This window comes from Gasterosteus aculeatus, chromosome 9 (genome assembly GCF_964276395.1).
Source record: "Gasterosteus aculeatus chromosome 9, fGasAcu3.hap1.1, whole genome shotgun sequence".
NCBI classification, from domain to species: Eukaryota; Metazoa; Chordata; class Actinopteri; order Perciformes; family Gasterosteidae; genus Gasterosteus; species Gasterosteus aculeatus.
Genome location: NC_135696.1, coordinates 4,742,512 through 4,762,034, shown reverse-complemented (window position 1 = coordinate 4,762,034; position 19,523 = coordinate 4,742,512). Strand labels below are relative to the sequence as shown.

The 19,523-nt window shown below is 43.6% G+C and overlaps 1 long non-coding RNA gene across 1 annotated transcript; it reads left to right on the top strand.

Annotated features, from left to right (window-relative positions):
- Positions 1 to 15,288: 15,288 nt before the first annotated feature.
- LOC144383198 (uncharacterized) lies at positions 15,289 to 16,557 on the top strand. The gene is made up of 2 exons (XR_013450591.1): positions 15,289 to 15,433; positions 16,348 to 16,557. It is a non-coding gene; the product is annotated as an uncharacterized LOC144383198 (long non-coding RNA).
- Positions 16,558 to 19,523: the final 2,966 nt, after the last annotated feature.

Here is a 19,523-nt window from a genome sequence, read left to right as displayed (position 1 = left end):
AACTTTAATCTGTATGTCCGTAGTGTTTTGTTAACTCCTCATTGGACAGGAACATACGAAATGTAAAATGCGAATCCAAATACACAAACATGCAAATACACCAATGGCTTCATTCATGATTATATCTGTTTATTCTGATTAAAGAGCTTCTGAAAAAGCTGTTCCTTTATGTTTATTTGTCACGGTGTGGTTTTATTTCCTGTCTTATTTTGCAGTTTTCTGCTTATTGTCTCCCTGGGTAACTTCACTTCCTGCCTTGTCCTGTCATCGTTTGTGATTGTCTGATTGTTTCCACCTGTGTCCAATCACCTGCACCTCCCTAGTGTATTTAAGCTGTGTGTGTCTCCTGTCACTTGTCGCGTCATTGTTTGTTGTCCTGGATGTTCCTTGTCCCTGTCTACAGTCGGGATGTTCCTCGTTCCTGCCTGCCTTTTTCCCCCCGGTACTTGTGCGTGTGTTTTTTCCCGTTGGCGTGTTACTTTGTTGGAGTTTTTGACTATTAAAGTCCTTTTTGTTTCCTGCAAACTCTGCGTTTGAGTCCTGCATTCCCACGCGTCCCTGACATTATTTTTAGTGATATATTGTAAATGGGTGTGCTTTTGTATGTAGATCTTGTGCTATGTTGTTCTTTGCATGCTTGTGCATAGTGTGTGTCACCGGGGGCTTCATCGTTGGACAGCACACAGGGACTGCTGAGGACCTGGTGCTGCAGGCCAGACTTGAACGTGTCTCTTGCCACCGCACACACGTGATTAGTGCCACATATAATCAAACATCAACCGTAAAGGTTAAATCTAAAAGGAGTTTTTACTTACTTATTACTGAGGAGACTAGTTGTTTTAATGCAAACCCTTCAAAATAAAGTCAAATGAAAATGAAATGAAAGAATTAAACTTGATTTCATTCTGGAAGTTTCACGTTGGTCTAAAAGCACTTCATGTGAACAGAACTCTGTTTTGCACGACCTGGAGAATCTTCCGGAGATGAAAACTCCTCGGTGAATTTGTTTTAATCTTCAAATGAAATGTGATGCCGACAGAGCTTGAGCAAGCTGCAGGATTCTGTCTGTCGCGCTCCAGATTTAATCTTTGTCTGTGCTCTGATGTTGGTGTTTGCACTGAGAACTCTGCTGTGGCTGAAGACGTGTAAGAAGATTATTCTCTCTGACCTATAAGAGAGATGTGAATCAGGATAAAGAAAACCTAAACAAAGCCTCCATTCTTTTATTTGTATAATCTTATCGCTCTGTGGAGCAGTCTGGAGGGTTGTGACTGGACAGATTTAGGATGTGAAGAAAATAAGAGAAAAGGCCAATGTGGGTCAAAACCTTCCTTTAGTTTCAAAGAGAAAGTCATGGAATTGTATATTGCATGAACTATAATCCAAAGAACAGCTTTAATCAACTTGAAATGATCATTTTTGAAGTAAATGAACACTAGGGGGCTATTATTTAAAAAAAAAACAGTATGATGAAAAACTTTAAACAGATTCCTCCTCAGATTCTCCACCCGGGGATTATGTTGTATCCTCTCCCTTGCATGTTCACACACACACACACACACACACACAACACAAACGCATGTTTAAACCAGGACAGGGGGGCCACGATAAAGACTTGGCAGTTGAACGGTCTGCTGCGGTTCTTCCTGGTAAAAGGGGGCAGCTGTTGGCTGGGTGGCCTCGTAGTTTGGATTGTGTATCTGCTCTGGGCATCACGCAGCTCCCGTCACTGCTGTGTGAGTTATCGCTCTGGTGTTTCCTGATGACATGGTCACAGACACACAAAGGCACGCAGACACACTTGCTGTCAAAACTATGATGTGTACGCAGAGAAGTCTCCCTCTTTTCGTTAAAAAGTACTGTGGACGTTCAAAATCAGTTTGAAAAGTGTCAAATGTTTCTTCCACTTGTGTGGGTGTGTGTGTGGATGAAGAGGTAACTTCTTCACTGTGTTTCTGATGTTGTCACAAAGTTTCATTCATACATAAGTGAGTTCGCTATGATGGTCGTTATAGCAACGCGCTGCTACATGGAGTTCAATGGGGATTTCTGTGTTTCACCTGCTGTGTTTCTATGCGCACAAACAGAAGCAGACGCTTCAGGAGCTAATGTGTAGTGTGAGCAGGTATGCCAAACACTGCTGTGTGTGTGTGTCTGTCACTGCAACATGCAACAACAATACAACTTCAGTCATCTGCATTCCAAGACATGATCGCTCACACCAACGCTGCACACATCTGAGCGAGAAGTCAGACACAGACAGACGGAGAAATGAGCCTCTGAGCACACACACACACACACACACACACACACACACACACAAACACATCAATGGAGTCCTTTAATTATCCTGATGCATTACCTCAGCTCACAAGGCTATAAGGCAGCACCTGGTCACATCACCGCAAACAGTCACAAATAAAATGGCGAGTACGCACACCCGTAAATAGACAGTCTAACTCAAGTCCGTCGTGTCATGTAAAGGTATTTATAGATCCCTTATGCTGAGAGTCTAGAAAGCTAAATATCACAATGAAAAAAGACAAATTTAGAAATGAAAAGATAACTCGGTAACTTTAATGTTATGAACATATTGAACCAATGGAAAGAATGGAGATGATACCATGATGTTTACTGGAAGCTTAGCCCAACAGCGTATGCCAAATCTATGGCAGCAAACTCATCCGACCAAAATCCATTCATCTGGTTTTTAATTAAAGTTGCTGCAAAAGATGGTTTCTCATAGTCAGGGCTGCATGGATGAAGGTGGAGGGGTTAGCCACACATTCCACTGAAGTGGAAGATATGCAATTTAGACAAGTCTAATAGCAACCCACCGGCGTGTGGAAATTCCCTACACGGAAAGAATCCATTACACATTAATTTTCCACTTTCCTTAAAGCATTTCCTCCCCCAGCGTAGCCTTACTAGGGTTTCGGTGCAGTTAGCACCAGCTTTAGGAAGCCCTCTAATGCAGTAAAGGTTATCATATATGTTGTGAAGATAAGCTTTTTTTTATTCAATTATTCCTCTATTTATCTTGTACGATCTAATTTTTCCACTCTGATCATTTAACCCTAACCCGATATGTCTTTCTCACCTCCGTCATCAGTGGGAGTTTCATTTAAAGGCAATGATGCAAAATGATGCACTCTGGACGTATATTTTTTGTCCAGGCAAATGCAACGATTTATGAAAGCTAGTATGCCAACAGTGATGAAGAAGTCTAATTCAATTCTCATTAAGAAATCTTCCACGTCCATGACCATGCATATCACTTTCACGTCCATGACTTTCATATCACTTTCCACTACTGGCCTTGTATAAAGGTTTGACACAAAACTCTGTATAATTGCATAATTACCTAATATTCACAGCTGTGTAAATTAGAAAACCTTTCAGTTATATTTCCTTAGTTATATTGACTTAAAAAAGAAACTGTTCACTTATTATTTTTCAAAAAACAGCTTGATAATAATATTAATAATAAGAAGAAAGAAAGAAAATTTCCAATTAGCCTTGCTATTTAATCAAAAACGTTATTCTTTGTTTATATTTTTCATTTTGACCTATTTGATCACAGTTACATTCAGTCGATATGGGTCAAGTTCACATTTGTTGTGAATTCCACTGCTCAGCACATCTTGAAATGAGTGTTTGAGGGAGAGCCGTTTGATCAGCATGTCATCATGTTTCCTGATTGTTTGCACTTTTCCAACGTAAACTCTCCCTCCTGTGTTGCAGATGTCAAACGTCAGCAGCACACGGAGGCTGCAAATCAAATACGTAGAGCACAGAATGAAGAAACACAAGTCTGCATTTTGCTGATTTAAGTTTCCTGACAGAAAATAAATAGTTCGTTCCCCTTTGGTTTGAGTTGCCTCTACCTGAGAGGTCCAAATGTGTACAGCATGAAGATGTGCAAGACGACCACAGTACCCCTCATGCAAGGAGGAGCATCGGCCGGTTTAAACAACAGATCCCTGAGTAAATACAGTCCAAATTCTTCTGTAAACTCTTCCCGAGTCTTTTCTAAAACAGAAATGATTCACAGGAAAACCGCAGAGCGGGAGGATAAGGAGTTACGCAGACTGCACTTCCTCATGACTATGACTCCCCTTGTGCCAATATTGCTCTTGTCCTGCTCCCAACTCCCATTTCCACCATGTGTTTCATGCTGCTGAGCTGTGGAAAGCCCCACGTAAGGAGCAGCACTCGCCGTAATCAGCTTGCGTTCAAACACTGCTATCTCTTTCTGCTTTGCGCTTTCTTCTCTTCCTCCCTTGATGAATGGAGTGTGAGGCTCTGCCCATCTCTCCCTTCAGGACCCTTCTTTGGTCCCGTTTAAAACAGATACCATCTACGACTCCGCGGGCCTCAGCACTTCATCCATCACTTTTATCAACAAAGGCTCCTTCATCAACATCCACACGGGTCAATCTATCCTCCCTCACTCACCCAATGTTTGTAAAATGTGTCTGTGTCCCCTCCAACGTCATTTAACGGTTTCTATATCTGCTGATCCATCTCATGTCGAAGTCAAACACGCAGACACCAGGAAGCGGGGAGGAATTTTCTGCCCCATTAGAGCAGCGTCGCCTGAAATCTAGTTTGGCGGATTTAAATAATCAATGCGTGTGTATTATTGTTCCGGGTGAGCGTCTGTGTGAATGTTTTTGCGTGTGTGTTGGGTTCAGCGGGTTCTGCCCGTGTGAGGTAAATCACCCTGTCAGCGGTTAGAAAGCCTGGCAGGCCGCACCCACAAACCCCACTCTCCTCTGGCCCGCGCTCGCTCTGAGGTGCCGCCTGGTTGGAGTCCACGCATCTCGGCTTCCTGTATATTTTCTCTCAAACTAGTCTTCCGAAATTGTTTCTCACTTGTGCTTTAAGCGAGCCCCCCTCCTCCCTTTTTTGAAGCATGAACGCCCCCGTGCAAATCAAGGGAGGGCGAAGGGAGGAACGGGGGAGGAGGGCGAAGAGGAGCTCCAAGGAGGAGAAAGAAGGGAGTGTGACTCAGTCCGTGTGACGGCCGGCACTTAGCCAACTCTAAAACCCACAAAGAATGAGATTGGGAAAGAAAAGGAGGAAAGGATGGAATAGAGGGGGTGGGATGGAATAGAGGGGCTCGTGACTAAGTCCTTGGACGAAGGCAACATTTAATAAAGAGGGCGCTTTGGGTTTCTGCGGTGCTGGTAATGGCTCCGGTTGTCAAGGAGGAGGACCGAACAACACAGCTTGTTTATCCACGTTGGTGGGAGTTCAACAAATATCTGAGCTATTGATTCACAAATTGTCAGCGGGACAAGATGGGGACAGAATCCCACGGACTTCGCTCTGTGAATAATACATGCATTTTACTGCATATAATAAGACGTGGTGCTAAAACATCAGAGATCTATGAGACGCCTCGCCTCGCAGGTTTGGTGAACTTCCAGCCTGTTCGGCAACAGAGAGCAACAAATGATGCTCTTTAACGATTCAAAACCACCTGCGCCATCATTAAATACTGAAAAGATGCTGTGGGAGTTTGATGACATGGACACGTAGAAATAAGTGTGAGTCTTTGTGGGTCAAACAAACACAGGATATTCAATCGGGAGACCAGTGTTTTTGTTCCAAAGTTTCACTAGCAATGTTTTTCAGCACCCGTATTAAGTTGTTTACACTTTACTATGTCGTGCTTGCACAAGTCCGTCACACTAGCTACGGCTCAATGGCTCCAGTTACTGTAATGTGCTGACAGTTGGATTACTTGCTAATGTTACGATAACTTCACGTTCAGGTTAGTTCAAGCTCCCGATTCTGCTATTGACTCGTGTCTCATATAACTGTCCAACCATGTCTCCTTTGTAGGACAGTTTGTTGAGGCAGAGGAGGGTAAACCAATGTATTCTGCTGTGTCAGCACGCTTTAATATAGCTAAATATTTGTCATAGTTAATCCAAGTTAAACAATACAACATAGTTGTGGACAAATCTAGTGATCAGCTGAAGCATATTTGCGGTTTCAGCGCTGTGAGTTAGCTAAATGCATCTCCTGGCAAGCACACAAATGCCAATCATCCCAGCAACAAACCGTGGCTCCGTGCAGCTACCGGCAAATAATCCTCCAAGACGGATGAGCCGGGAAACTAAAAACAGGGAATTAGAAGTTCTGTAACTTAATTCCTGCGTGATGCTGCTGAACGCCGACGAGAATGTAAAATAACTTTTCAAGTCAAATGTTTCACCAATTCGCTGCTACTTTTCCCACCAACGTTTTGACTTGACTGGGCGTGGGTGAGTGGGGAGCACGGTCGTCCTCCAATCAGAGGGTTGTCGGTTCGATCCCAGGCCTGGCTAACCCGCATGTCGTTGTGTCCTTGGGCAAGACACTGAACCCAACATTGCTCCTGTAGCTGCGACTACAGTGTGTGAATGGTAGTTACTGATGGCAGGTGTCACTGTGTATGGTTCTCCTGTCATCAGTGTATGAATGGGTGTGCTATACAAGTACAGGCCATTTACCATTACTCGACAAATGCAATCCTTTAGACTCAAACTTTAATCCCAGGGGTCTGTGTTGTTAACAAGAAGCTGTGATTTGATTTAATTCATAAAAATGTTTTTAGGCAAAGATCTGTTTGCCAACAATAAGACTTGATAGTTGTGAGGAGATTAACCAACCATATAGCCTCACAACAATGAATTAATTAACTCAGCGGGAAGAATGTAGGGAATGTCTCTCTCTCTCTCTCTCTCTCTCTCTCTCTCTCTCTCTCTCTCTCTCTCTCTCTCTAATGTGTCCCCATAGGGTTCATTAGCCAAAGATGTGACATCACGTAAAGAGTGTGTCGAGGCTCATCTGTCGACCAGCATGTTATCCTTGATATTAATTCCATATCATTAAAGTGGCACAAAAGAGTTTTGGCTTACTCAGAATGCTGTTAGTGTAAACCTACTATCAGTGACACCATCACAGCGGCGTTTCCTGATTTAATGTCGGCCACAGTGAAAGGTCATGACTCCCCACATACAATGTCTTGAAAATGAACTTCAGGGAGTGAAACCCTTTGAGGGAGTTAAAGTCGGTAATGAGGATTGTAATCAGTTGCTGTTGAAACACTGCTGGAGCTACGTTTATATACCGTCTCTGTGGGCAGCTTAAGCCCCTTCTGTTGGTGTTTTTTGCTGCTAACATGCTGTCTTCTCCAGATATGTTTGCTATCTAGATATGTGCCTGAGGAAGCACCGCATGTCTGTCTGAGCAGATGAAAGGTGGCGTGACGCTTTGAGAGACGCTGTTATGAGAAAGAAGATGATCTGCTTTGTTTCATTCATCATTTACATAAAACACACTGCATTCAGCTCTTTATCAGATTGGACGTTTTTTAGAGTGAGCGAATGCATTTGGGTCACATAAGGATTGTTAAGACAAAACTCGCAAGACTCCAATTCTTTCAATTACCTTCTACTTATGCTGTGATGTGGCAGACGTCCTCTTCAGATCCAAGATCTGCCTAAAATGCAGCATTTCTAGTTGAGATGACTGCTTAAGGAGCAGTTAGCTCCCGAGATCAGAGCCACATGAACCATCACCACAAGACGAAACAACCAGCGTTAATGAAGTACAGATGAGAGTATGGGCTCATAAAATACACATGGCCTCCATCACATGATGGCGGCAAATTGCACTCTGTTAAAGAGCCGTCCGCTCCCCAGTACTTCTTTTAAATATCGGCTGTATCTCTGTGTATGTGGAAGACTCTAGCATTTAGGGGGTATGTGCACCCAAAACATACAGGTAGCATTTTACTGGCGGGGGCTGGAGGGGACGTTCATGTCTCTTTGTCAAAAACAACGTCCAACGTCCATTCTAAAGTGTAATGTGTTCTTCTTTCGGCCCTTTACACCAAGCGACATGTAAACACGGGCCAGTTTATCACCACTCTTCTCACAAACAGACAAACCAAGCCCAAAAAACATGACCTACTTGACAGAGGTAATGACAACAGTGACCACTTAAAACACGTCTAGTTACGGGAAGATCAGAGTTGCTGTTAGCGGGAAGGCAAACATCCACCAGGTCTTTGGCCGGATTCAAAAACAAACTCCTGCATGAAGGTTGGACATGTTGGACGCCCATCAACAACTCTGACCAGCACACCCTTATTTACCCCATGATACGAAGTGTATTAAAAGATACAGACACACAAACTACATACCTGGCATGAAATGGATAAAATAAACGCTGCTGACTGATTTGAGGGCCAATGTAAAGATATTCGGATGCCTTACAATCCACTTATCCGAACTAAATGAAAGAAACGCATGAACAATCATCAATCGTGTACTGAGATCCACCGAGCCTGTTTCTATAAAGCTCAACAATGGTAAAAAAGAAATCCTGAGTCTTGAGGGAAACATTTGAGTTCTTAATTCGACATGAACAGCCGGAAAAGGAGCTGACGATACAAACTTTCCCTTGTGAACACAGCTGTCTGGTTTAGTACAATCTCCAACAGTAATTTAGTAAAGTATGCTGCTAATCAGAGGCCAATTTCTCTGCCCGAGCAATGGAAACTCTGACACTTGGTGAAATCCCCATAGGAGGTGGCTGTGAAACAAGCACACACCGTACCAACAACTACCAGTGGCGCTTGAGCAGCAAAATCCCATTGAAAGAAGAACCCCCCTCTTAATCAACCCAACTGTTTACATTCCACCACAAAACGTGACTCAATCGCTGTGTCCCCAGTTTCCCCGATCCGAAATATCATAACATCCATTCCTCTGTTATCATTTGACCTGCCCATAGGACGCCTTTGAGGAATCGGCCCAGGAAGGCCGTCTGATTAAATTCAGCACAATTGGCCTCGAGCTGGTATTTAAAATCACCGGGAACGATTCTCATCCCTCTCCTGTGACAGAAAACACATCTACTCATCTGTCTTGTTGTGTCCTGTGAGGCCTTTTTCACTGCCGCTGAGAACATCTGGAGCCAGTCACTCAACCGCTGGTTTGTGAGAACAGCTCCTAATGGAACATGTGACTTGTTATGGGATCCTGCTTGAGCAGCTGCTATTAGATCAATTACACATTTTGGCAAGAGAGCAGCAACGTGCTAACTCTTCACGCATTCTCGTTTAATTGCGTGAAATGATGTTAATCCAGCCCTCAAAAGCCCGAGCTGAGAGTCACAGAGGAAAACGAGAGGCCACCTCTCTAAAAAAAGACCTGAGACGTGGACGAGGGGTTTCACAGGGGTTGGTAGGGGCGCTGGCGAGGGAATGAGGTGAATGCAAAGAATGAAAACAAGTTCTCAGGAATCAACATTAAGAGCCTTAGGTCAGAGGTGATGGATACTGCTGCTGAACTTTAAAGAAAATATAGTTTTTCTGTACGGCTCTACTTCTCTGGCCTGGGCTAGTGTTAATGAAAAACATATGCAAATACACATCCTGTGATCTGGGCCAAAGGTATCACCAAAAACCCTGTAACCCTCCCATTTCCTGCAGAAACTTTTACGGTCAATCCTAATGAAGTGTATTATCTTTCTAAACGAGTCAAGAACCATCATAAAAGCATATCTGCAATTTGGAAATCCTCAAACCAGAAGCAAAATAAACTAAGAAGTCCCTAAGGGGGAAAACAAAAACATGACCTGGAGATGTAATTGGCTTTGGTCACTTATCACTCTTCCGTGTCTTGCTGGCGTGACAGTGTACCTTGGCCAATAGTGGATTGTGAGAACCACTTGCCTGTAAATGAATGTGTTTTTAATGTGTAATCCCACCAATTATTCTCTTCTTATTACGCCATTGGAACCAAGAGAGACCAATAGGATGATAGCGTTTGGCGACTGCACTGCAGGTAGCTCGTTTTGTTCTGAAATGCATGAAAACATTTGTCCATAAATGGACATCAAGTTGTCAGCTGTCCTGGGCAATAGCCTAGGGGGAGATCTACTCACCATCTGTAATCTGTTTCCTCCGGACACATCCAAATATTACCAATCAGCACAAACGGAGAAATACTAATCATGGAAAAGAACAAATGATTAAATATTTATTTTTTACCCTTTTCTCATTTAAATTGATTGCTAGTGACTATCACTGTCCTTTTCCTTTCATTGCACTCCTTCCTACTGACTGCATGCATATATTCTGAAGACACATGAACAAGTTGCTATCACTTCTGATGGCAACTTTGCCCATATAAATCTACAAAAGATATTGTCAAAAGAAGGCAAAACAATTTGTATTTTAAATTTTTGGATTTTATAGGTTGTAGAGAAAGACAAGAAAGTACGCTTGAAACAAATAAGTTTGTACCCTGTGGCGTCAGATCTGGCTTAAATGCAAAAATATGTACATAGCTGCAGTTACAGCCGGGGCCACACACCTGCTGACAGTAATTGCACTCTTTCTAACAATCTCTCTAATAGGCTCAAAATATTGCACTCATAAAAAAGAGACATAAGTTGTAGTATAACAAATTAAATGAGATTTCTGCATCACCTCTATATACAGTACCTGGCTCCTTAAAAAGGCCTAAACAGAAATAATCTGAGAATAAGCAAAGGTTCCACCCACCCACCCATCTTCAAACCGCTTATAACATAGGGTTGCGGGGGGGCTAGAGCATATCCCAGCTTACTTTGGGCCAGAGACGGGGTGCACTCTGGATTGATCGCCAGCGAGTCGCAGGGCTACACTGAGACAAACAACCATTCCCACTCACATCCACACACCTAAACTTGGCTGCTGAACATGTAAATACACATCAGACTCAGTTGATTTATGGGAGAACAGCAAAATCACTGAGGTGAGGTAATGAAACACACACACGTCAAAAGGTGCTGATGCACAACAGATAAATCACCTTTGTGTTCTTGTTTCTGCGTTTCTCAGTAATGCAGAGGGATCGTATTTTTTTCTGTCCAAGCATAAACACAGATGTGCAATAGCATGCATTTCGCCCTTGAGCTCTATACGGGGAGTTGAAGCTATAAGAAAAGCCAATCAGAGAGGAAGGAAGGTTTATGTTATAGAAGAATAAAAAACCCTACATGACAGCTTGGGGGTCATGTGGGATCTATCAGGCTCTAGTCCAAACAAGCGTGCTATTTCTCTGCAGGCTCCGGCATATTCCTGACTTTTCACTGAGAGTTACTCTTACCTCTCTGCCATGTTTGTCACAGTTAATGTGTGAGGTAGGAGATAAATAATGTTTGAGTATCAATTGTGGCTGTCTTTTTCAAGCTCTGTCCATCTGTCTCTTCCTCTGTCCTTCAAAGGGACTTTATTTAAAAATTCTGTCTGCATTCCTCACTAAATCACTAAATTGCTTCTGGCATCCCACCTTTTAAGAGTGGAGGTGGGAGAGAGAAAAGGAGGGGCAGGAAAGGTCCCAGATGACAAGTCCCAGTGGGAATGTCAGAGGCACATCAGGAAGCTTGTGAAATCCATCCTCCTTTTCTCGCCTATGCAACACATGTTAGAATACCTCTGCCTCTAGCGGTCCTCTCCATGCTAACGTTACAGCACAATGTCCACAGACAGTAAAACGCTTCATAGCAGCTAGCAAAGACGCTAGCTGCTCTTTTACCAAATACAGATAGTTATAGAGGGGCCATTAGCGAGTCCATGGGGACCCGTTGTGGACCAGTACGATGCCCAGTCGCTCGTATAATTACGCTTCCGTAAACAACAAGTCCTAATAGTCCCTGGGAAAACATGTCCCCGAGCCGCCACCGACTACTCCGGAGGTGTTCCGTGTCCCCGACCCGCCGACGACTACTTTGGAGGTGTTCCGTGTCCCAGAGCCGCCGCCGACTACTCCGGAGGTGTTCCGTGTCCCCGAGCCGCCGCCGCCTACTACTCCGGAGGTGTTTTGTGTCCCCGGTCGTCTGGCCGCACGCCGGGCCGCCCGCCAGAGTTTCCCGGGGGGTCCGACCAACGTCTCCGGATTCCCTCCCTCCCGCCCCATGTCTGCTCTCTGCTAGTCTAGGGCCGTCTGGGATTCGGCCCTTGAGTCCCCGGGTAACTTCACTTCCTGCCTTGTCCTGTCATCCCCTGTGATCGTCTGATAGTTTCCACCTGTGTCCAATCACCTGCACCTCCCTAGTGTATTTAAGCCGTGTGTCACTTGTCGCGTCATTGTCTATGGTCTGGATGGTCCTGTCTGCCTTTTTTCCCCCCGGTTCCTGCGTGTGTTTTTGCCCGTTGGACTTGTCTTTATTGCCCTTTTGACTATTAAAGTCGTTTTTCGTTAAAACTCTGCGTTTGAGTCCTGCCTTCCTACCCAACCCTGACAAGTGAGGGATGCCAACCAACATTCCCAACAATTCTCTCAAATATGCTCCCAACCAGTTTGAAAATGAGATAAAACCTGTTTTACATTGAGTTCGACAATTGTACACACAGAGGACCTGTATTTACTTTTGTTCAAATGTTTGTACGAAAATGGGAAATATTTCTGCATCATTGTATACGAGTTAGGCTGTAAATCATCCTGGCTTATATCGTTTTTAGCAAAGCCGACGATGGACCTGCCAAGGAAGTGTCGGGGCTGGCAAGTCATTTAGAACAGTGAGGATATTTTGTTTGAACAAGTGAGTCCCAGGACTGCTGCTTGATTTAAAAACCTTCTGCTCTTGAGTTCACTTGACAACTGGCTGCGCATTGCAGACAAACGAACAACTGTGTACAGTTTGAATGTGTCTGGTCATAATGACTTGATCTCTTAAGCCGTTGTGAGGTGCAATGAAAACTGTTCAATCAGGGTTTGGGAAACGAGTAAAAAAAAAGAGAATCCAACGTATTTTCAACAGAAGTTTGATATTTGATGGATATTTCTTCTGTCCCCTCTGGCTGTAAGTTGGAGCCATTTCTGTCTCTCCTAAACCATGGGGGCAAACAGAAGGGTTGTCTAAAAAATGAGAAATCAAACATGGCTTTGGAAGAATTTCCCCCGTTGCCCAGGGGGTTTGCACATGCCTGTGTAAAGGCCGACGTGATTATTCTGCTCCTGCAATCACTCAAGTTCAAACCGGGAAACCCTGCTGTCCACATTTAGAACAGCTTTCAAACTACATTGAAATTCCCTTTGCGTACCTTTCACCTTTTACCAAGTCAGCTGAAGAGGCCAGCTGGGTTGTGTCTGTGCACGATCTGCTGATGCACTCCTGATATCCATTTGCTAAAACTTAACTTGCACACTGAAACATGACCCAGTTGGTGGCGGGCTTGTGACCTGATATCTAATTGCTTGCAATGGAACAAGCAGCTTGGAAATGTGGTTTTTGGCAAAGGGGAAAGGGAGGTGGTGGCGGTGGAGGAGACTTAAAGAGACGAATGACTGACACATGGATGTGGAGTTACAAAAACCGAGGAAGACATTAAGTTTCTGCATTGTAATTTTTCTGAACCGCACATAATTGGTTGCAGAGCTTGAATGACATCACAGCGCTGACTTCCACTAATGGGCTTGCAGAGAGATCCCGGGTGTTGTTCATAACAAAGTAGGCTGTCACAGACTATACGTGAAGATTTACACACAATAGAATGCCGGCCTTTGTGGAAAAAGTACTGTGCAGTGATTCAAAATCAGAATCTTACCATCACTTTTTATCTGAACATTTCATCTCAAACATCGGTTGGCACGGCAACCGTCTGAGATGTGAGAGATTTTACAGGTTTTGAATATGTGCTCCTGCTCCGATAAACCAGCTTGAATGGAAGAGCGGCCCAACCGATTCACGGATAACAGTTAACTTCACCGCTTGGATCTGGAACGCACGTTTAGCTTCTTGCTAGTGCCCGTGCACTACTGGAGCAAGAGCCAGGAGAAGATTCACTTAGCGTGTCTTAACATTGGCTATTCTGTCCCAAATCAAAACATGGCTCTTTTGAGCAGACCGGCCCACATTGTTTGGCCCATTGACGCCACCAGTGATGGTTTGGTTGGTTTGAAGTGAGATTTGAGAGGCTAATTGTTCAGCTGAGGTCAGCGATTTCTTGAGTTGTGTGCTCTTTAAGAATAAAAGAGAAGAGGGGAAACCAGACTTCAAATCACTTCCAGTCACGCTAACCTTACCGTCTGGTTTACTGAGCTGGTACTTTGCCCATTGTGCCTTTCTCTTCATAAAACACCTTCAAATGGAAACCCGGCACGGTTAAAGTTAAAGTTCTGAAAGAAAGTGAGTAGAAAATGAGAGGGAATGATAAAAAAGAAAAGAATGAGAAGGGAGAAAAGAACAAAGGCCCAAGCTTGTCTCGTGCCCTTCTCTTCACTCTCACCATATCAGCGTCTTGGCTGTATGTTTTTACAAATTATCCCGGGACCCGGAAAGGGGCCAAAACTTGAAGATCTGGCATTAATTTACATTCTTACTGTTTTGTGCCTCTCCTGCTTTTCCTTCTACCCTTCAAGACCAGAAAGCGAGATGGAATTTCAAGAGGCCACAAAGAAACAGAGCAGGAATCGTTCATGCAACAGAATCTCTGAGTGAGATTCCCGCAGGGATTCGTATGGCTGCCGTGCGGTTGTAATGTCTTTGTCCACCCATCTCCTCCGATTACCATCATGTCTCTAGAGAGGTCGGTGAGGGTAGAATTTGTGGGTCTTTGGAAAAATTTGCATGAGAGTCTTTGCAGAAGAGGATATTCTAGCATATAATATATTAACTGTTTAAGATTAAGATTTATTTATTCATGTTTATCAAAGTAAACCTGCATCAGCTTATGTTTTGGTTCCCTTTAGGGGGCCAACAAATGTGCACACATTTAAAAATGATTGTTTTTTAACTCAATTTAGATGAATAAGCAGTTTTGTGGATGTGCTGTACTGTGAGGAAAGAACATTCATGAGAGATGAACATTCTTGTAGCTTTTGAGTTTAAAACATAACAGGAAAAATGTAACACCAAAAAAATTCCCATTTATTGTGGGTAAAAAGAAAAAGTCATTTTTGGGTTCATCCCATCGTGAGTATTCAGGCGGAAGGTAGCATGCATTGATGAAGATAAGCATTTGGCCCACGTGGATCAGTTATGTGAAGGTTGGTTATTATCCTTCGTGAATGCAGCGTGTGTAAATACTGATAGATATGCAAAGTCTCTAATTGACAGACGCATACAGAAACGCCCCAGGTACCTCAACGGGAGCTGTGTGTTCATTCTGCAATCTACACATCATCCTGAGGGTCGACTGGGTAGGTTACAGCCCAGCGGAGCTGAGAGGGGTGTCGGTATCACGCATCTAAATCAAAAACAATCTGGATCTCATTTAAGCTTTCCGCCTGCCAGTGCTGGAGTGAATACATCCAGACTGCAGACACACTGGCCCACCAAAGCGCTTTTTGCACTGAGGCAGAGGGAGCCAATGTAGTTCTTGATGACCGGATCACCCCTTCAGTGGAGGATGGAAACCATTGCATGAAAACGGACACACGTAAGTGCAGAATCATTGGTGTCCCCTCACTGTAACAAATTGCTGTAAATTTACGGTGCATTTCTAACAGTATCTTACAGTATGTCACAATAACTGTAACATACAGTTACATTTCTATCCCTTGCTTGTAAATTAACGGCCAATGGCATGAATAAACAGTTAAACCTGTCAATTTACAATAATAGCCTACCGTAATTCAACTGCATGTTACATTTTATGAAGTGGTGGAAATACACATACAAGTGCAGTGAATCACAAACCATCTACATCTGTTGTAGGTTATTGTATGGAAGCCCATGTCAGCCACTGAAAAACAGGTCCTGTAAGTCATCATAATGAGATAGTATTTCAGGAGATACAATGATGACTTTGACTTACAGGACATTACTATACATGCGGTTGTCACTTTTATCCAAAACGCGCATGGTTTGACATAATTTATGTGGAGTATTTGGGGGTTAGGTGTCTTGCTCAGGGAGACTTTGACTTGGCACAGGGAGCAGCCAGGATTCGACCCACCGACCTTATGCTGCACAGCACACCCTCCCTATCCCATGCGCCGCCTTCGCTAACATTTCACTAGCCAGAATGTAAAGATTATAAATATTTGTATTATTATAAGTGTTCATTGCCTAAAAGTGATTTGAGTGTTAATCGTGACCAACTGCTCCTGAACGTGACATTAGACGCAAAATCTCAGTTCATCCAGAACACCTGTCAGTGCAGTTCAACATCGGAAGAGTTTCTCATTGCCTCGTCTCTCCAAGTAACGTTGGCAAGTGTTATTTGCCTAGCATGATTGAAATTCTCTTTCATTCTCTTTCCTAACATATTGTTGTCTTCCTCATCTTTGTATTTTTAATCTTTAACCAATGACAGTGTTTCTAAATATTTTATTTTGGTTTGTTTTACAGAGGCACTGGATTAAGGACGCCAGCCGTTTGCTGCGGTCAATTGAAAGTGTTCCATAGCGTATTGTTGCAGTTAGTTTACCTTGTTCCTAATAATTTTATGATTCATCTTTTTATTATTGTATACATGCGGCATATTTTATGTTTTGTTCTTGGTTACAAATGCTGAACATTTTTGTCTTAAAGGCATCTAATAAACTCCAACCACTATGACCGAAATGAGTTTGGTTGTCTTTCTTTAATTTGTGGGGAATTAAATGCAAAAGTATACGGTTATAAATAAATGGTAACATTCTGGTATTTATAACACAAAAACAGTAATCGTATGGTAACAAACTGTAATCTAATATACGACAACATACCGTATATTACGGTAGGGCACTGTAAATAAAACAGTAAGTTACTAGCGTTGACTGCCAGTAAATTGCAGTTAATTCACAGTAAAATTGGTTTCGAAATAAGTTTACGTTAACACACAGTAATCATTTTACAGTAACATAGTGTAAAAACCATTTACGGTATCATACCGTAAAATAACAGTAAATTCCTGGCATCCTTGCTGCCTGTAAAATACCGTTAATTTACGGTGAAATTTTTTAGAGGGCTTGTCTGAGGTGTTATCGGCTGTTATCAATGTAATTGGAGCAATAGGGGGGCATTTCCTGCAAGAAAGGAGTTCAATTGTGAGGAGTCATTGCTCCTTCTCTGCGACTCGCCACTGACTGCCCAGCTGTCGTCAGAAGAAGACCAGAACGCCTGTACCCCCTTTTCCACAACCCCCCCTCCTCTCCCTAAACTTTTCCTCTGAACTCACTCCTAAACTCATCCCTCCTTCTGAAGCCACTGTAACCTGCAAACACATCCAAAGAGCACATATCCGTATCTTCCTTGAGTCCACACAAAATGCAGCACGTCGCCTCGATAATCCAGACGGTGTTAGGCCATGCACTTCGAGCGATCACGCTTCATTGTGGATATGTGGAAATGTAGGGAACGGAGTATGAAGAGGAAAAGGAGACGGACTGTCTTCTGCGGCTGTGTGCATGTGTTGGATAGAAAGGGGGGGAAAACGAAATGCAATTGCAAGCAGTCAGGAATGTTTTTCTTATCGTCACAGAGCTGGTCTGGCTACTCCCGAGTATGTGGTTAGGACCGAGGACTGAGTGGTGATAGATAGCAGGGGGGACGTCAGTGCGATAGCCTGCGAGAGACCTCGGCCTGAAGTGTTTAGGGAAGGAGGAAGAGGACCAGAGAGGACTTGGCAGGCAAAGCGCATTTTGGTTTGTTTGTTTTTAAGCCCAACATGCCAGACTAGTATCTTGATTTCTCAATCCCCCCTAAAAGTCTTACAGGCAAAAGTTGAAGCTGACGTCTGAGGTATTTTAATGCTTTGTTGTGCTGGGATGAGGTGCAGTTCAGGCAGGCCAAATTTTGCTTCAAAACGTAAATAAAAAAATGATGCCACATGAGTTATGTTTCCAACTCTCAAACTGTAGGTGGTCCCGAGTTTCAGACTCATACGCTCTGGAGAAACCAGGTCCCTCCACGCAGGGGGAAAACCACGAAGGCCGTAAAAATATTAACACTACAGCAAACACTTATAGCCGCCAGCGCCACCAGCTTAGAAACGTCATCATAACATCCACCGGTAGGGTCAAATCCGCCGGGCGGCGTTAGTTGACCAAAAGCACCCCCCCGTCCCCCACCCCCCCCCCGTCTCTGTTGTCCACAAACGGGTCCCGTTGGTCATCTGACTGGTCCATCAAGGTCAACATTGCATCCACCCCCAAAGAGGAGCTGGCTCAGCTGAAAGCGGTCCACCATCACTGCGGCGTGTGTGGTCAAAAACAAACATCAAGAATACCAGAGGGGGAAACCCAGGTGGAGCGTGTTTCCAGTGTTGCTGCACAGAAAGCTGAGCATGAAACCAGTCAGAAACGTGGAACATTTCAGTGAGGAATGAAAAAGACAATCTGGTAAAGTGTGATGAGAGAGAGACAAAACATAAACAGGGAAAGCGACTGAGTAACACACGAAAGATCAAGAAGAAGACATGAAAGAGGACAGCTTTTCCTTCCTGTTCCTGCCCGTCTGTTAGAGCCTGTTTCTCTCTAAGGGCTTTGATGTGAGGCTTCTGCTTCCAGCCCGACAGGATATTACTCTTTAATGATCTCCTGATAGGCTTCCCCTCCTACACACAACGTATTGGTTCATGCTTTTATTTCAGCCAGCAGGCTCGGACTCATCACATTTTTTAAAAGCTGTTTGAGGTAACATCACTTTTCCAAACCAGTTTATCCTTACATTGAATTTTAATTTAAAAATGTGAAAATCCAGTCCAATCCAATCCAAGTGTTGCCCTTGACCGATGTTAACGGGTCCCAAAAGGAGGCACTTCACCGTGTTAGACTCTGAAATGAAATTTGAGTGAAGAACATAAAGAGGGAGTCTGAGTGAATAATAATAATATAAGAGGTTTTAAAAGAATGAAAGAAAGAACTGAGCTTGTGGGTTGTTCCCACATCGGAAGTACAGTACACAAAGGTAGTCATATAAACCAGGTAATCACACACCAAACCGGCTGGAATAATCAGCGGCTGTAGTGTGTCGGTCGGATTAAGAGTTACAAAAGTAAACGCACTGCAAATTAGGAAAGTAATTAGGTGTTACAGGGAACGCAAAGCCACGGCCTGCTGAGCGTTTGTGTGTTTCTCAAGTTTAGCAGGTGAGCCGCTGAAGCGTGTTGAAGCACGCCGAAAACACACTGACAGTCTGTGGGAATTAGGATGCACCATCATTGCTAAATAAACCATGTGAATCGGATTTGCTTCACTTCCCTGGCGGGATAAGTAGGGGGTGGCAGAACAGATAACCGTGAGAGCGATGAATCGAAAACACGCACCCGAGAAAAAAAACAAAAGCTACATTTCAGTTGGCCCGATGAATTGTTACTGAGACGCATCTTTTCAAAACTTGTTCTTCCAATTGCTTCTTGCACTTATTTGGAAGGTGGTGTTCAGTTAGTATGAACAAACAAAAGCAAATCCACGGCACTTCCTCGTAACTTAAGATTGGATCTATGGTGCAGTTTTTTGGTACACATTTCTGCAGCCGTGCAAATGTTTCCTTTTCACACGGTGATGAATCTACAACTGCAGTCTCCTTGTTGTTAACACACT